This window comes from Mastacembelus armatus, unplaced genomic scaffold (genome assembly GCF_900324485.2).
Source record: "Mastacembelus armatus unplaced genomic scaffold, fMasArm1.2, whole genome shotgun sequence".
Classification (NCBI taxonomy): domain Eukaryota; kingdom Metazoa; phylum Chordata; class Actinopteri; order Synbranchiformes; family Mastacembelidae; genus Mastacembelus; species Mastacembelus armatus.
Genome location: NW_022872886.1, coordinates 1 through 12014, shown reverse-complemented (window position 1 = coordinate 12014; position 12014 = coordinate 1). Strand labels below are relative to the sequence as shown.

The 12014-nt window shown below is 40.7% G+C and overlaps 3 non-coding genes across 3 annotated transcripts; 1 reads left to right on the top strand and 2 right to left on the bottom strand.

Annotated features, from left to right (window-relative positions):
- Positions 1-5080: 5080 nt before the first annotated feature.
- trnac-gca (transfer RNA cysteine (anticodon GCA)) lies at positions 5081-5152 on the top strand. The gene has a single exon. It is a non-coding gene; the product is annotated as a tRNA-Cys (tRNA).
- Positions 5153-6324: 1172 nt separating this feature from the next.
- trnav-cac (transfer RNA valine (anticodon CAC)) lies at positions 6325-6397 on the bottom strand. The gene has a single exon. It is a non-coding gene; the product is annotated as a tRNA-Val (tRNA).
- A 3272-nt stretch (positions 6398-9669) lies between these two features.
- Positions 9670-9751, bottom strand: trnal-uaa (transfer RNA leucine (anticodon UAA)). Its single transcript has one exon. It is a non-coding gene; the product is annotated as a tRNA-Leu (tRNA).
- Positions 9752-12014: the final 2263 nt, after the last annotated feature.

The window sequence follows — 12014 nt, the reverse complement described above, 5'->3', positions numbered from 1 at the left end:
CCACAGAGTACTTAGCTGCAAGCCATCACCTGGAGCTTGCTGAGGTTAGTATGCAACCAGGGCAAGAAAGTCAGCTTCAGAGGCCATTTGGTCCTCAGAGTGGAATCAGTCGGAGTTCCAAGACTTCTCTAACCTGCAGGCTCAGAGTGTCTTTGTCACCAAGCTGGTGTACACACTCTTATGTAGGTCAATTTTCTCAGTCTTGTGGTGGTTGACAGACCAGGGTCTGTGCGCCACTGAGTTGTAAAACTTGGTCTCAGTTAAAAGTCATCATCACCAGAAAGTTTGGTGGCTGATTCTGAAAACCAAAATTTGGGTGAGATATGTTGTAAATGTCATTTAAGGTTTTAGATTGTTCTATCATGTTATTTCATATCTTCTCTCCATTTTGCTTTTTTTTTTCTTCTTTTTTACAAATAGAAAACAAGAAAGAGAGTCAACAAGACCTTCACAACATTGCAGAGTTTAGAGATTAATCAACATGTTCACACTGAAGAGAAGCCATACAGCTGTGACCAGTGTGGAAAAGTCTTCACTGAATTATGCCACCTCAAAAAACATCAGTGTATTCACTCTGGCTGGAGAGAAGCTGTACTGATGTGACCAGAGTGGAAAAGCCTTCATTAGGTCAAGTGCTCTAGTAGCCCATCAGCGCATTCACACCAAGAAAATGATAGTCAAGGGCATTGTGTTGTATTGTGCTGCACTAATCCCATCTCAGCTACATTGACTGAAAGGCTCATTATGCGCGTCTTTGTCTGGTCGTTCAGTGCGTCTTTTGTGTTCTCAGATAAATCACATGACTATTCATCCTCAGACACACCCTCTTGCATATGGCCTGCCATTTATTTCTAAAATCCTAGAAAAAGCTGTTGCTAAGCAGCTATCAGACCACTTACACAGAAATGAACTATTTGAAGATTTTCAATCAGGATTTAGAGCACATCATAGTACAGAAACAGCACTGTCAAAATTTACCAATGATCTTCTCTTAGCCTCAGATAATGGACTTGTTTCTATACTTGTCCTCCTAGACCTCAGTGCTGCATTCGACACCATTGACCACAACATTTTATTACAGAGACTGGAGCATGTGATTGGTATCAGAGGAACAGCGTTAAAATGGTTCCAATCCTATTCATCAGACAGATTCCAGTTTGTTCATGTCCATGATGAACCTTCCACACGAATAAAAGGTAGTTATGGAGTTCCACAAGGCTCTGTGCTAGGACCGATTCTGTTCACGCTGTACATGCTTCCTTTAGGATATGTCATTAGGAAGCACTCTATTAATTACCACTGCTATGCAGATGACACTCAGTTGTATCTATCTATTAAACCTGTTAACACAAACCAGTTAACCAGACTTCAAGTCTGTCTAACTCACATGAAGGCCTGGATGACCAGTAACTTTTTACTTTTAAACTCAGAGAAAACAGAAGTCATTGTATTTGGGCCAAAAAACCTCAGAAATAACTTTTCTAAAATTATAGCTACTCTAGATGGCATAGCCCTGGCCTCCAGCACTACTGTAAAAAACCTTGGAGTTATTTTTGACCAGGACATGTCCTTTAACTCACACATAAAACAAATCTCAAGAACTGCATTCTTTCACCTGCTCAACATTTCCAAAATTAGGAACATCCTGTCTCAAAATGATGCAGAAAAACTAGTCCATGCATTTGTTACTTCAAGGCTAGATTACTTTAACATTGTAAGAATTTACTAAATATACTTCGATAGTAGATATGAAATGAAAACTGTTATCAACTTTCTGCAGTGTAGTCGTCGTTACATTTGCCTCTAGTGAAGAGGTTTGACACAATAACTGTCCTGGGTGGGTTCTTGGACACTGTAACATTAACAAGGACGAGTTCTGTCATGTGACACTAAGCAGAACAAGAAACAGTTTCACAGTTATGTCTAACTGTATTGTCTTTGTCTCATCAGCGGCAAAAGGGGAAGATAAGATTGGAAATTTGTAGTAGGTTGCAACAACAGCAGGAATGGTTTCACAGTAGATGCCATGAAAAGAAAGTTTTCTCTGCTCTTCACATCCCAAAGGCCAGGCTTCACTTTTCTTCTGTGGTTGAGAGTCCCTCACTGCGTCTCCATCTTCACCTGGAAAATATATGACCCCCTTGCCTCCGTTCAATTAGTGGTTTGATCTTCTCGTCATAAAGCATATGTGAAGGCGGTGGAAGGATGGGGGTGGCAGGGAGATGCCAATTTATGAGGGTGGGCAGTGTAGACAGAACCAGTTTTACAGCTCTGTGATTTATACAGAGCCCAGACACAGCATTCAGTCACAGCTTTTTTTCTGGTTTTGGAAGAAATGTTTGGCTGCTCTGAGGCTGGCAGCTGCTTCGACCTTCACCTGTAATGCACCCCTCACACCTCTTTTCTTAAAGGTAATTTGTGTGTGCATCCAGGCCTCGGGGGTGTGAGCATTGTATCATTTAGTAGTGGTAAGGAATACAAATTTAAGCACAATTATTTGAAGATGCAAAATTAACATTTACACCTTCCATATGTTCCATGAAGTATGTTGACAAGTATTTGCTCATTATACATTTATTTTTAGGTAATGGTGTCATTAGCATAAATGGTAATGCTTCTTTCTGTGCATGTGTCAAACTCTGGGTCATGGGTCCAAAAAGTCTTGGGAGTCTACCCTAAATCCAGTGGAAGGAAGATCACACTGTGGAGCTCATTTTATGGCAACATTTTTCAACAATTTTACCAGAATCAGGTTTGTTCAGCCAATTAGAAGGGAAGGGGGTGGAGCCCACTGATGTTGTCCACCTCCTGATCTCAGTGGTGGGGTGTTATGTCTGTGCTCTCTCTCTCTTCAGCCAGCCTCACATCCATTCACTCCATTTCTCACAGAGCCTCATTGAAGAACTGCCCAGTTCCACTAGTAGACACAGTCTAAATGAAAGCTCCGGGGTTGTAGTGAGTGCCTGGAGGTTCTGTAGATCCAGAAGTGACAGGTCTAGGAGAATTTCAATGCCAATTTAGAGATTTCTGAGAAGAAAGCCAGAACTCCTAGCAAAAAAAATGTCCAAATTTTGAGAAAAATTTGATTACTAAAAAACAGATCTGTTTGAAAAATCCAAAGGGTCAGGAAAAGTCCAAACTAGCTCAGTGTGTTAGGAAAAAGGGCACAGTTCCAGGTCTTTCTGAATCCATGAAACACATGTAGACTTTCTGGGCAAACTGTAAACTGAATTATGGATCTGTGTGACTAATGTGTGGGGGAGTTAGCTCAAGTAGTAGAGTGCTTGCTTAGCATGTAGTGGGATTGATGCCCACATTCTCCATGAGTCTTTAAAGCCCAATCTTAAGACTTCTGTATTATCAGATATCTGATTTCATATGTGTACAACATGTATGAACTCAGTCCAGACAAAGACAGCAGAATGTGTTATAGACAGAGTGAGTGTGAATTTCAAAAGTGCTGTCATCCTTTCACTCCTGCTTTCCTGACTGACATGTTTTCCATAAGCAGAAGTACAGGAGCCAAGAAGTAGAACAGAATCCCAGCAGTGCCTCAATAATAACTCACTATAAACAGAATAAGGCTTGGTTTTCTGTTACCAGACACTGAAATGACACTTAGTGCAAGAAGGAAATACTGCAAAACACATGTACAGGTACAGTTACTATTACTGCCTTGTGACATCCTGAACAAAAAGGCTTTTTCTAAATAATTAAGTTACTAATCTTCTGAGTTCTACCCTGTACTTTGATAACATTCAATGTCTCTCTCTTTGTAAAGTCATTTTCGACTTGAATATGTACTTGTAACAGTAACAACACTGAATCAGCTACAAAGATATTCTGCATTAACCTGATAGTAGTAGATAGATCGATTCTTTTAAAGAGACTAACTCCTAAACATTATTTATATATTTCTTCATTTATTTAGCACAATAACCTAAATTTCTGACAAGCTCTGTGTTTACTATTTTTTTATTCTTCTGAGTGACAGAATAGACAAAGTCATATTACTGCCCTAGTGAGTACAACCCATTTGTGGCACACCTTGCCACTGGTGACTGTAAACTGCAGTAAACTGAATTAGTGTCATGAAAGGCACATCAGGAAGATTAACAAACTCATCCGGATGACTAGACATGTTATTGGCAGTGGCATAGACATATTTGATCCAGTGAGGAACAGGAGGACACTGGACAAACAGCTCTCTATCAAATTGGACACGTAGAAGATCAGGCGTCATTCGCAGCAGAAGACATCAGGTTCTGCAAGGGTCGGCTACATTAATGATTTAATGGAAGCGTTCTTGCCTGCCATGTGGGAGGACTGGGTTTGATTCCCGGCCAATGCAAAAGCAGCTGTAAATTACTATGTGGCAGCACTTATAACTTTTTGGACATTGACCCAGTAACATACGAGCCTAAACATGCTTGTAGCGGACATGCATGTAGGCTGTTTGTAATCCAGTAGTGGTGAAAAGTCAACATGGTGACCACCAGACCGTCTGACTGGCGGACTTTATTCAATCAAATATTAAAATCGATTATTAACTTTTCCTCATCAACTCATAATCTTTTTAAAGTGAACAATGATGCATCCAAAAAATGATTCTACCCCTACTGAATAATATGTGCAGCTGTAGTCACAGGAACATCAAGCTGCTTGGAGATGGTCTTATAGCCTTTATCTTGAACATGCTTGTCTATAACTTTCTTTCTAATCTCCTGAGACAACTCTCTCCTTAGCCTTCTGTGGTCCATGTTCAGTGTGGTACACACCATGATACCAAACAGCACAGTGACTACTTTTCACCCTTTAACTAGGCAGACTGACTGAAGTCATAGTGACTGTGATGAGATAATGTTTGTTGTGTATTGTTCCATCAGTAGATGTTGCTGTTGAGACAGACTCTACTAGAGTAGAGCAAGAGGAGACTTCCAGTTTTGGAGGTATGCTGTGGAGTCTGTTAATAGTAAACCATGATTTACCTCCATGGCTTGAGTCTCATTCCGTTTGCATAACAGTGACTACAGAACAAAAATGATGAAAGAACACATGTGTCTCATGTGTACACTGTCCAGGGGGTATAGCTCAGTGGTAGAGCATTTGACTGCAGCTCAAGAGGTCTCTGGTTCAAATCCAGGTGCTCCCTGGTGTTCCATAGTTACTTATCTGCCTGCTATGGTTGTATTTCAGTCTCCTGAAAAACATTTCAGATCACATTTTCATTAGCTGGACTAGACTTCTTGACTCACCAACAGCAGGACATTTATCACGACATTAAGGTCACACTTTATATATTAGCCTCACTATATTCACACTCTTTGGTTCTTTGGGAGCAAGAACTGTTTTTCATGTAACACCACAGCTGAAATACATTGAATGTGCAGCTGTAAGGAAAGGTCAACTGAACTTCCTATGTTCACTACTCATTGTCCTGGTTACTGACTGATATGTCATGTTTCAGGAAGTTAAAGATGTATTTACTGGTTTTTCACAGATCCCATTAACATTTGAAATCAGAGTTCAAAGTGCTAACCATTACACCATTGGACTGGCTTCAAAAACTGGACAAAGTTGCCACTGTTACTTTTCCACTAGGCTAATTAACTCTACCTTTTTTTTTTTTTTTTTTTTTTTTGGTTTTCCATTAGAAGATAATATCTGGTAGCAGGTACATTTTTAGTACTTCTGAGGTTCCAAGCAAGCCAACCCGACACTAAAATGTAACTGTGATATCAGTCCATATCATGCTCTCTATAGGTAAAAAAATAGTCCAGAAATGTGCAGTTTCTGCTTCTTTAAAAACATATGTTTGACTTTTTCCATAGTCCGTAATAATTCTGTAATAAACTTTGGAATAAGAAGCCAACATCTTAGAAAAGCAGAAATCTGACCAAGTGTCTAATTCACACTGAGTCTTTGTGGCTCTGCGGTTTTTGAAGGAGCCTGTCGACTTACAGACCTGTCCCGTGTAGCTTTATCTCAGGTTTCCAAATGATATCCAGCAGTCTGCGCTGTCAATCAATTATGACTCAGCCAATGACAGAACAGTCAACAGGTTAGGCTTTACGTAGAAAATCACCATAGGTGTCTTCCTCCTGACTTCTTTCAGGTCCACTGACATGAGCTTCTCTGAGGAGAGCAGTCACTCTCCTCATGAATGTGAGGACTGTGAGTGCAGGTTATATTGATGCAGGGTCCCAGCTAATCCTTTAGTAACTCAGCACATCAAATGGAGCTACAAAGAGGTTGGGTCACAGCTACCTTTGGTCAGCTCAGGCTGAGATTTCTGAGACTGAGATGCAGTCAGTGCAAAAACTATGTTTCTGCCTGGTCTCGAACCAGGGACCTTTTGCGTGTGAGGCAAACGTGATGACCACTACACTACAGAAACTGACACAATCAGAAACAAACAATATTACATGCAGTAGTGTGAAGATGCTTTACAGTATTATCACCAATTCTGTGCATATTTTTGAATGGAGTAAACAGCAAAGCCAGTTGTAGTAGGTGGTCCTGTCAATGGCTTTATTCTTTTCCAGTTCTTTTAAACAGTCAATCACCTTTCTCTTGTAGATGCTGGTGGGGTCCCTTATTTGCTTTTCGTATGTCTGTTGGTCTTCCAAGAGAGAGATTATTTTCTCATGATAGTCTGTTGTGTTTAAAACCACTGTGCATCTCCCTTTGTCTGCTGGCAGGATGGTAATAGTCTCGTCCTTAGACAGGGAAGACATGGTCCTGCTCTCCTTGGTGGTGAGGTTGGGTGGTGGTGGCTTAGAACCTTGAGTGCTGCAATTACTTTTAGCCAGAGTTCCTCTGCTTCTGTGTTAGATAGGTCATTGTTGCGAATGGCAGATTCTGTGGCTTTAATAAAATCCACGACCGGAATATGTTTAGGCATGACTGCAAAGTTAAGTCCATTGGCTAGGACATCTCTCTGCTTGTGAGAGTTGCCTTTCTGAAAGGTTCTTAACTTGTTTGTCCTTTGTGGCCTGAGTGGTTCTCACATTTTCATTACTTCTCTTTCCAGTGGGTTCAGAGGAGAATGTCAAACTTCTTGCTCTGTCTTTCTTTGCCTTTCTGCTCTTGTCCCAGTTGTGCTATCAGTCGGAGTCACTGATGAACGTTATGAACAAGTCAGTGCGTATGGGCGATGTTTGTTTAAATCTGGTTGGATGACTGGATTGTAGAGCCCACCCCTGCTGTTTGGAAGCTCGAGGTAAAGACTCCCTATGGCAGGGGTTCCAGAACCACATTCTTTTGTTAAGAAAGGAGTAGGTCAGGCTGGCCAGACTAGGAATCACCAGTGCAGCTCTCTATATTTCAGCATGTGTATTTATTGTGGTTTGTTGTATTCAAAGTGTCATCTTTAGAATCATAAGCAAGGCACGTTGGCCTCACACGGAAAAGGTCCCTGGTTCAAAACCAGGCAGAAGCAGAGGTTCAACTCTTCTCTGACTAACAATTGTGGTCAAGCTCTTCTACATTATGAAATAGACCAGATCAGCCTGTACTTTAGCATGCAATGGTAAACAGCAAGGAAACAAAGTTAGTGTATAACTACAAGCAGCACTGTGACGCACCTGTTTTTATGGCATGTTTTGTATTTTTTATTTCTACAAATAAACTGCGCACTTGTATCTGCATATCAAATCCTTCCTTCAACTGCCTTTTTTGTGTAGAACATACTCTGACATTTTTGTGTCTGGGTGTGCTCTGCCATTTACTCCCTAGTCCAGTAACATGAAGGGAGACCAGCAGGTTGTCCAGTTTGGACTTATTTAGGGTTTCTGGTATCACCAAGCTGGTTTATGCTTTGTCCTGTGGTAAGGACAGAACAACATAAGACTCCCCGTCGGGGAATTGAACCCTGGTCTTCTGTGTGAAAAACACACCTGGAAATACATAAAGTGTACTCTGTTTTGTAGTTTAGATGTTTCCAGTTTTGATTTAGAACCACAATGAATAGGTCATACACAAATCCTCAAGTTTAATCCTTATGTTCTTATTTTCAATATGAAGCTGTTTCTGTCAGTTAACTCTTAGACAATAAACTGTTGATTGCTGGGATCAAAGGATGAGCCTCCTTTGCTACTGTTTGCAGTGGGCCCAGTGCTCCAAACTACACTCCAAACTCCTCCCGTGTGACCGAACTGCTCACCCTATCTCTAAGGGAGCACCTGGCCACCCTGTGAAGGAAGCTCATTTCGGGTGCTTGTATCTGAGGGATCGGTGAGAGTTATGTTATTATATTGTGCTATAATTTTATATCACATGTACACTGTCAATTTGATATATCGTTTACAAAGTAGTTTGAACAGCTTTTTCTGAGTAGCTTTAGCAAACCAGACTGGATCTGTCCCTAACATTACTGTAGGTCAAAGTTTGATACAGTATATGGAAACCATTTCTGCTGTAGCCACTAATTTCCAGTCTTATCTTCCCCTTTGCTGCTGATGAGACATGTTCAGTAACAGCCATTGTCCACACGTTGGATTTAATTAAATTCCTTCAGGTATTTTTCCCTATGTTGGCTCATTACATGCACTGTATTTAAAGACTGATTTCATTATAGTTCCCTAAACTTTCAGAGGTAAACTGTTCATAAAACCATGAGCTCAGCTGGTGAGACAAAATGCTTGTCTAGTAATTTGGCTGAATGGTCTAAAATGTGGGATGAAATCTTAAATCTTGACTGAGCTATGGGTTCAACTCTAACCAGTACCAGTTCTTTGACATTGTCTAAGTTGCTCCTGCAAAGTTCTGTTTTTTCAGAATCTTCTCCTTAAGAATTAACTTGTTGTGACTTGGATGTTAATGGAAGACACACCACATAGATTCAGTGTTTGCTGGTTATGTGTGTTAAATCACAGTTGTGTTATAGTTGTGGTACATTTGTGTAATTGTTGCTTGTGTTGCATAGTGGTACATGACAGAGCTCATGCTTGTTGATGTTGCCTTGAACAGCTACTGTTTACAAAGCACACTCAGTATTCTAAATGTTTGCCTTATTAGACTTGCCAGTGTCAATGGACCACTCACATAAAAACAGTGCATCCATAGTCGAATGGATTTCCTGGCCTAATATCAGAACCACAGGAAAGAGACTAATCAGTCAGTTATATCTGAGAGATTATCCTGTTTACAATGACTAAATCTTAGAATAAACCTGCTCCTGAGCTGGTTTGAGATTGCAGATGTGTTGCCAGGACAACAATCGTACCATGACTTTGGAAGAACCAGAAGATCCACGATCATGTCAAACAGTTAATAAATAATAGAAAATTATCTGGCTAACCAGTTAATCCACATATGAAGAACACACATCTAGTTTGTTTTTTCACTTTCTTGTTTGTTTTTGAGCTTTGAAGCTTGGAACGACCTTGTTTCAGCTGAGTTTTAACAGATTGGTGTTACTGTCCTGCAATGCAGCCTAATATTAGATCTTGCATAGACCAATGGTAGTGGTGAGTTGATCCCATGACTCAACTGAGAATGGAGACTAAATCCAGCACCTTAGACTAAAAAAGACACTTGAGTGGTGCAACGTTTTGACTCAAGAAGTCCAGTTATCATAACTCAACTTCTGGATAACTTAACATGGATGACTGTTAATTTTCACAGACTCTCAGCCAAGCTAACAGACAAAAGCCTCCCTTAAATGGCTGGTAGTGGTGGGATTTGAACCCACGCCTCAATTGAGATTGGAGCTTAAATCCAGCGCCTTAGACCACTCGGCCACACTACCACGACTTATGCATTTTGTATGCCTTGAACAGAAGTATTTCCATTAGAAAAATAGGAAAAATCATTTGCCTGTACACAATAACTATTCAAAGCAATGGTGGAAGAACAAGTCCACCTGCTTATTAATGATGCCGTAATGTCTCCAGGTCCAAGTAACTGCTGGGCATAGAGTCGTGACTGTGACTTACACTCCAAAACAACTTATATATTTATGTTAATGTTATGAGTGGTAAGCCTCCATCCACCCTCTGCTGCTGCTGCTGTAGTTGCTGGGTGGTAAACATCAGCCACACCTCATTAACATCGGCCACTTGGACAACAGCCAGAGGGCCACATCTGTGGCACCATTGCACCAACTGCCAGGAGCTCTTGGCAGGTGACCCAGACCCTCTAAGCCTGATTCAGCAGCAACCCCCTTTAAGGTGTTTGGGGGATTGTCTCTGTAGATTTAAGACTGTAGCATGTTATTTCTGGTGCTGTTATTATAACACTAGAATCTGATGCTTAGTTGTTGTTTCAGCTTCAAGTTAACAGTTTCAGAACAAAGTCAGTGTCCCCAGACTGTATCTGTGTTGCCAAGTCTTGAGTATGACAGGCTTCTTTTGGAACAAACTTCTAATCTTCTCCTTTGCTGCTGATGAGACATGTCCAGTGGCAGCCTCTGTCCACATGTTGGATTCAGTGAAATTCCTTCAGATATTTTTCCCCGTGTTGTCTCATTACATGCACTGTATCTAAAGTCTGACTTCATTATAGCTACAACTACATCCATGAGCTTAGCAGTTGCCAGTTGCAGTTTGATGGCAGAGTGGTCTATGGTGCTGGATTTAGGCTCCAGTCTCAATTTAGGTGTGGTTTCATATCTGCCACTTCCAGTTGTTTTCTGTGCTTGGGATCTCTGTTGGTCTGGTGTCTCTGCAAAGCTTTCTCACTTCATGAGCTTCTGCTTAACTCATTTTCACTTGGATCTCAATGTAAGACACAACAGATATGTTCAGTGTTTGCTGTTTACAACTTATCCGACTAACCAGTTAATCCACATTCGAAGAACAGGCCTCTGGTCATTTGTTTTTTTGTGTGTGTGTGTTTGTAATCCTTAATAGGGAACCACATCCATCTGTTACTCTTGAAGTCAGATCTCAGAAACCCTATTTTTGTGTTTACCTGTAACAGTTTCATGGAAATGTATACCTCTATTCCACTACTTTTCATTGAAATTCACCATTTTACAAGACTACATTAATTTAGGTTTAGATCATTTCAGTGAGATTCAGATTATAAAATATAGACTATAACTTCTGAGTAGTTTTCAAATAATACAAAGACCCCTAAAAAGACATGAAAGGACCCTACAGAGCAGAGGTGGTTTCTTAGAGTGTTTGTGATGCTGAAAGCTTGACTCCAGTGAAGTGTTAGTCCAAATGATAGCTTAGTATGTACTGTGGGTCCCAGCTTGTGTCATAGAGACAAGTCAGTTTGCAACCTAATACTGTTGTGTTCAATGTACACATAACTTTGGGATGTGTTCCACATTCCTGCTGAACAACTTTGGGATGTTCTTCTGGACAAATTCACCACTCCTCAATGAGGAATGGGCTTATCTGGGACTTGAATCCAGGACCTCTCACACCCAAATCAAGAATCATACCTCTAGACCAACGATTCACATGCAGGTGTGCTATCCTTCACATAAAATCTCACCAATTCTCTCTTTAGCAGCATTCATATTCATATTTAGGTTTATATTTATACAGACATACATTCAGTGTGTAACAGTCAGTCTCTGTTGTTGCTGAAGGAGCTACCTGGCCTGGATGACTGTTGCAGTCAGCTCACCTCAGTTAGCAGTTAGTATAAATACTGTTCTGCAATAGTAACAGTCTACTTACAGTCTAATGTTACTGCACTGATTCATAAACTGTCACCATGGAACAACCATATGAACATAATTCAAGTGTGACACTGATACAACTGAGCTCTGCCCTATAACTGTGATTAGTTTTATGACTGGAATAAAACATCCATCCATTATCCATACCCACTTATTCCTACTGGGGTCCATGGGATCTACTGGAGCCTATCCCAGCTCTCTTCAGGTGAAAGGCAGGGGTACACACATGTCACCAGTCCATCACATGGTCACATATAGACGGACAATGGGCAATTTAGAATCACCAGTCAACCTGACATACATGTTTTTAGACTGTGTGAGGAAACCAGAGTACCCACCAGCATGAAAACTCCACACATAAAGGCCACTCCAG